The sequence below is a fragment of the Coenobita brevimanus genome, chromosome 81 (genome assembly GCF_032717465.1).
Source record: "Coenobita brevimanus isolate Jiangsu-jjx chromosome 81, ASM3271746v2, whole genome shotgun sequence".
Lineage (NCBI taxonomy): Eukaryota > Metazoa > Arthropoda > Malacostraca > Decapoda > Coenobitidae > Coenobita > Coenobita brevimanus.
In genome coordinates, this window is record NC_137034.1 from 16741855 (window position 1) to 16749000 (window position 7146).

Consider the following 7146-nt stretch of genomic DNA (forward strand, 5'->3'; position numbering starts at 1 on the left):
GGACAAAAGGTTGCGTGAGATCTGTGTAGCAACAAGGTTAGTGCGACAATCATAAGACCTGGAAAATGGTAGTCCTGAGTAAAACTCATTTTGTGATTACATATGTATATATATATTAAAACATCCGATTGTAAATTGACCAAACCTATATGTATATGCTATCTTTCCAACATGGCCATGTACTGTAAATATATTAATCCCTTCTTACATGCAGCCTTTGTGAATTATGTAGTAATATCTCATTTATTATTATATTCCCATGTAGTCCCGGTCGACTGAATACTCAGACTGTAATGCCTCACCACTGTGTCAGGAGACACTTTTTGATGAGGGGGATAATTGTTTGTAACTATTTGTAAATATTATGTAAATATTATGTAGTGTGTAAATATAGTATGTAAGTAGTTGTAAGTAGAATCCAAGTAGGGCGTCATCGCCCTATGTTATGTCTATGAGCACTTATTGTGTCTACGCTTGAATGAATCACGACTTCCTTGATCGCACCACCGCTCTAGCCGGAGAGAGCCGGCGAGAGTAGCTGTCTGTAAGGGTCTGGGGTTGGACACGGGTGCTGTGTCAGGTGCTGCTGTATAAGATTTAAGACGGTGTTAATATATATATCATCAGAAAACTCCCCGAGACTTTGCCCTCACCTACGACTGGCGTAAAGGGAGATTTACAAGCATTAACAGACAGATGGACGGAAAGATACAAAGACAGACTGAGATAAGAACAGACAAAGACTGACAGACAGAATGATAACCTGACACACACACACACACACACACACACACACACACACACACACACACACACACACACACACACACGCACACGCACAATCAATTCTCAGTGCTGATTCAGATGTTACCCTTTGAGTACAAGCGGTTTTACCCAACTAAATAAACTATAGTAGTAGCATGGATCATCATCATCATCTACATCATCATCATCATCATCATCAAGGAATGTGCTTCTAGTCCCATCACTACGAGAAGTTTGTCCAAGGTGCAGAAAATAACCCCGAGGAAAGAATATAGAATTACAGACGCCATTGTAATGAATGGTTTAATTCACTCTTTGCGAATTATTATTGTCCTTCACCTTTGTCACATTCAAATTCTGAGTACCAAAATTTTCACATGAACCACTTGGCTCCTGAAGGGATTAAAGAGATGTAAAAATATACCTCCAATAAAATTATTCCTCCTCTTCCTCCTCCTCTTCCTCCTCTTCCTCCTCCTCCTCCTCCTCCTCCTCCTCGTTCTTGCCATCATGCCCCCTCCTGTGCGTTCCCGGCAACCAACAGCATACCCTACTCCCTAAATAGAGCAAAGGGAGAAGGAAGACCAACAGCCCTTCTCGAGCACCCAGCGCACACACACACACACAAATATATATGTACATATACATATGTATCTGTATTATCCTCCTCCAGCTGCTGCTGCTGCTGCTGCTCTCCTTGTCCTCCTCCTGAGGATTCCCATCCCCCCTGCTGCTGCTGCAGAGGTAAGATGGGATGAAAGGGGGAGGGAGAGAGAGGATGGGTGTCAATAAAGCACTCTGCCAAGGGGAAGGAGAAGGAAGAGCAAGTCCGTCTCGAACGTCAGCTGATGATGTGGGCTGCTGTACTTGTTACTATGGAGGCAGAGGCCCACCACCTATGACAGTAGTATCATGTGCCACCCTCTGCCGGAGCGCTCTCTCTCTCTATGTCTCCCACCGTTGGTTGGGCAAGTAGCCAGCAGAGGCAGCAAGAGCCGGAGAAAGGTGGCGTTGGTTGATACATCTGGTGGTGTCGGTCCTTATTCCTAGTGACGAGAGAGGAAAAGCCTGGTCGGGTGCATCCCGCAGGCAGCACGAAACTACTTCTACCAAGGTCAGTCGTGAGTGACACCTCACTGGCTCTGTCTGGAAACCTAAGAATTGTGCGACATGGACCTGGCAAGTCCGCGATCGCTTCTTCTCCCAAACTGTGACACAACTCTTAACGGGGGATCACTTGGCTCGTGGGTCGATGAAGACCGCAGTGAACTGCGAGTCGGTATGTGATACGCATTTTCAGATACATTGACAAGTCGAACACACATTGCGGTGGCTTGCCCCGTAGGGTAGCCACCACTCCTGGACGAGGGTCATACAAGGCCTCTAACAACACGCTGGTGAGAACCGGCAATGGGCTAACTAGCCGCGAGAGGGGCGACTTGGGGCTATGTCAACAATTGACTGTCTTTTGGGCAGAGCCCCAAGGAGCCGACAAGACATTCCTCTCAGCCTTGGGGATTCGCAGCGCCGCCCCTCGGGCTCTGCTGTGTTCCTTCAAAATCAACCCATTGATAAAATCTGTCACTGGGGAGGGCGTCGTCGTCGTCGTCGTTGTGTGTCCGTGCAGGCATGCATGACGACGGTCGGCTCCACCCTCCCCATCAAGCAAGGGACTGAACACTGGGAGATCTGTAAGGTGATTAAAGAAGCTCTCAGGGGTCCGAACAGTGTTCTGGAGAGGATGAGGTGTAGCACCGGGACTAAAGTTTCATTTCCACACCGTCCACTCTTCTCCTACCCAGGGGTAGAGGAGACGCGGTGCTCGACATTGTTACTAAAACAGTCGGTGCACCGCCGGAGGTGGAGTTAAGGTGGGACTTGGAAAGGAACCAAGATGAGCCAGGCAGGCAGGCAGGCAGGAGGGACAGAGGATACAGTTCGACCTGTCTTCTTCCCCCTCTCTTCCTCCTCCTCCCCCTCCTGCTCTTGCTCTCACCTCCTTTGTCCCAAGTGATGCACAGCCTGACATGGTTCATTTTTTCCTCTCTTCTGTGCCGTCGGAGGGCTCATCATGCGGTCTCCGACAGAAGGGACGAAGGGTTCTCTGCGGCCTACTACCCCTACCACCACCAATACTGAGGTCTGCTCTGTGGTGTCAAGGAGCAACAACCTTGACGAGGGTGGTCCTGTGGTGGGTGGGTGGGTGGGTCCGTGGAGAGGGGTTTCTTGGATGCTACATTTCCAGACACATCGACAAGTCAAACACACATTGCGTTAAACAGACACTGCTGAGTGTTACCATATGTCCAAATCATACGTGCTCCCTACGTTCCAAATGGGTTTTTGGAGGATTTCTACCCTTCCCTGTAAAATCAGATAACTCAGAGTTCATGGAAGAGGGATAGGTGGACTTTATTACTCAACCGTCGGTGACAACAGGATTCTCCTTCCCGTCCTCCCTCTAAGCCATGTATCCATGTACAATGCTGAGTGGTTTACATCTATTGAAACCATACATGCTCCCTACGTTTTAAGTGGGGTTGGTGGAGGATTAGTGCCCCTCCCTGTAAAACAATTAACTTTAAGCCTTGGCCACCCCACTTCTGGGATACATGGCGTCTGGCAATGAATGATGAATGAATGAAATTTTACGGAATATTACAGCTATGTCCATAGAGCCACTGTAAATGTGGAGACGAACGTACGTATTATAAGTGTGGTTTTGACTTGATATATTGCCTTGTGGCCATGTGGTTTGAAGCGATAATCGGGATGATGGTTTTGAACTATTAAGAGATTAGAATACACACACACAAAAAAAAAAAAAAAAAAAAAAGCGCTGAAAGCTTAGGCGAAGGATAATCAACCACAAATATTCTGGTTTAGAACAGTCTAGCCTCAGGTTCCTGTACCTAGAATGTTTGTCTACCACATACCCCATTGTCCACCTGTCTTCCTGCCACCTACCCTCCTTCTCCTTCCCTGTCTACTTAATTTTCTGCCTATTCCTTCTCCCCCCTGTCTGCTTCATATACCTACTAGTCTCACTAATTTCCTGATTCTGCTCACAATCCGCCTACCTCTTCTCCTGCCCACAACACTCACATTTAACTGTCTTGTCTCCTCGTCTGCTGCCCCTCTTACCCTGCCTGCCTCCTGCTTTCCTCCCTTCCTCCCTCCCTGTCCCACTCCCTCCCTCTTTTCCTTTCTCCCTGTCCCACATCCTCCCTCCTTCATGCTTTACTCTCCTTACCTTCAACTTGTAGAATTAGATATCGTATTGATAGTCTTCTCTGTAACAAGCAGCCTCGAAAGGACTATTAGGTCTGTTGTTGTTTGCCTTCTTTTGTACTCCATTGTACTCCCCTTACTCCCTGTCCTACTCCCTCCCTCCCTCCTTTGTCCCACTCCCTCCTCTTTCCCTGCCTGTCCCACTCCCTCCGTCCCTTCCTCTCAGTCCCACTCTCTCCCTTCATTCCTCCCTCCCTGTACCTTCCTCCCTCCTTGCCTTCCTTCATGTCCCACATCCTCCCTACTTTCCTTCCTCCCTGTCCCACATCCTCCCTACTTTCCTTCCTCCCTGTCCCACATCCTCCCTCCCTTTCCTCCTTGTCCCACTGCCTCCTTCCCCGTTCCACTCTTTTTCTCCCTCCCCCTCTGTCCCACGTCCTCCCTTCCTTCCTCCCTGTATCATCCTCCTTCCCTTCCTCCTGCTTGACCCCTGCATGCTTAATGAGGCAGTAACTCAGTCCACACCAGATGTCCAACTCTCGCTAATGACTACCTCTCCCCACCACCCTCTCTCTCCTTCCCTTCCTCCCTCCACCTATATTCTTCCTCCTCTCCTTCCTTCCATCCTTCTTCTTCCCCTTCACTTTTCCTTGCTCTATATTCCTGTCTTCCTTCTTCCTGTGTCGTTTCTTACCATCACCTTTCTTCCTCCACATCTCATTCACTCCATCATCATCATCTCTCTCTCTCCCTCCCTCCCTCCCTCCCTCTCTCTCTCTCTCACTCTCTCTCTCTCTCTCTCTCTCTCTCTCTCTCTCTCTCTCTCCGTGTACTGCTCTTTTGTCTACCATTTCTTACGCCCTTTTGTTTCTTTCTCCCTCTCTCTTTCCTCTAATCTCAATCTCTTTTCGTCTTTCCCACCTGCCCTTCCTCTCTTCTTTCTCTTATACCTCCCTTCCTCCCTCACCCGCCTCACTCCAGGTTTAAACATCTTCTCCCATTCCGTCTTCCCCTTCAGTCCTATTCTTCCTCTCATCTTAGTCACTCATCCTCTCCTGTTTACTCCTCTCTCCCTCCCCTCGATTTTTTCCATCTTTCCCTCTGTCCAACTACTCTTTCCTCCTCCTTCTCCTTCCACCTCTCCTCCCTAACTTTCAAGTCCTCACCACATTATTTTCACCAAACTTTTAATCACTTTTTGCCTCCTTTTGAATATGCAGCAGCACAGAGTGGCTAATGGCGAGAGTGGTGGTGCTGGTGGGGGTGGATATGAGAACTGTGACATGAAAATTGCTCCTGGGAACGCCTTAGCATCAGAGGAAGGTTCCCATTTATCTTATATACATGTGTGTGTGTGTGTGTGTGTGTGTGTGTGTGCAGAAAGGTGGGGGGGGAGGGGAGAGGAAATATTGAGTCGCTATTCTATTGCCGAGTGGGTGGGTGGGTATGTGGGTTGGTTGGTGGGTAGGTAAATTGGTAATGAAGAAAGCGGCTCACTGGGGAATAGGTCCATGGTGTAAATAGGTCCATGATGTAAATAGGTCCATGGTGTAAATAGGTCCATGGAGTAAATAGGTCCATGGTGTAAATAAGTCCATGGAGTAAATAGGTCCATGATGTAAATAGGTCCATGGAGTAAATAGGTCCATAATGTAAATAGGTCCATAATGTAAATAGGTCCATAATGTAAATAGGTCCATAATGTAAATAGGTCCAGGGTATAAATAAGTCCATGGAGTGAATAGGTCCATGGTGTAAATAAGTCCATGAAGTGAATAGGTCCATGGTGTAAATAAGTCCATGGAGTAAATAGGTCCAGGGTATAAATAAGTCCATGGTGTAAATAGGTCCATGGTGTAAATAGGTCCATGGAGTAAATAGGTCCATGATATAAATAGGTCCATGGTGTAAATAGGTCCATGGAGTAAATAGGTCCATGATATAAATAGGTCCATGGAGTGAATAGGTCCATTGTGTAAATAGGTCCATGGAGTGAATAGGTCCATGGTGAGAACAGGTAGAAATGGGGAAACAGGTACATGGGGGTCAGGGCAGGTAAAGATGGTGGAGGACAGGGCAGGACAGGAAAGGGCAGGGCAGGTCAAGGTGGTGAAGGATAGGGCAGGGCAGGTAATGGCGGTACAGGACAGGGCAGGCAAGTAAAGGCGGTACAGGACACGGCAGGGCAGGTAAATATAAATGCTGAGACTGCCTAGGATAAAAATAATAGTTATTGTACGTGAAAGGCCATAATAGCCTCGTCAATACAATGACAGTTTTTTCTTCCTTGTCCCTCCACACAGTATCACTCAAGATTTGAGGATGCTCTGCTTTTGAAAAGGAAAGAAATATACTTCCTTAACCCCTACAAAATTTTACCACTTTTCTCATATATTCTTGCAACCTCTAAGCAAAATATTCTGTTGAGGTAAGCAAAATATTCAGTTGGGACAAGAACCTTTGAAGAAAAATATTTTATTAAAGCCTTCGTAGAGAAAGCTTTTCTTGCAGTCACCATTGATGCCTCTAGAATGATGACATAACCTTTACTTCATTTTCGTTAATATCAAATGATTTTTGTGTAATTTAAGAAAGCCTCCTAGTAGCAAAGAGGTAAAAGAGAGAGAGTAGGTGTTTACCTTGTGTACACAAGTTTGGTTAATAGTCTATTTACACTGCCAAGAAATCGAGTCCTGACTAATGCAATCATTCTCTTAAAATAAACAAAAAAATAAATTATTAAAATGGACTGGTATATCTTCATTACTTAAAGACTGAGACGTGTAAAAGAATTATTGACAGGGACTTTACATGTGAGTGGAATGTAATATTAATATTTAGGAAAGTAAAGCAATGACTCAGTGTACTGCAGCATTTTGTTGCACGAGGATTTACTAACTACATCACGTGTACACCTGGGAAAGGACTGCAGTTATTAGCACTGCACTGTGACAGGTTTTGTCGACACTTTATTCTCCCGTGTACGGTATGCTGAATGGTGGCAGGAATTACCATCATCCTCATTATTATTATTACTATTTTTTTTTTTCATTTTTATTACTATTATTACTTTTTCATTATTATTATTATTGTTATTGTTATTATTATTATTATTATTATTATTATTATTGTATATTATTATCATTATGT

The 7146-nt window shown here is 45.7% G+C and overlaps 1 pseudogene; it reads left to right on the forward strand.

Moving 5' to 3' along the window:
- The first annotated feature begins 1982 nt into the window (after positions 1-1982).
- On the forward strand, positions 1983-2138 carry LOC145409562 (5.8S ribosomal RNA; annotated as a pseudogene).
- Positions 2139-7146: the final 5008 nt, after the last annotated feature.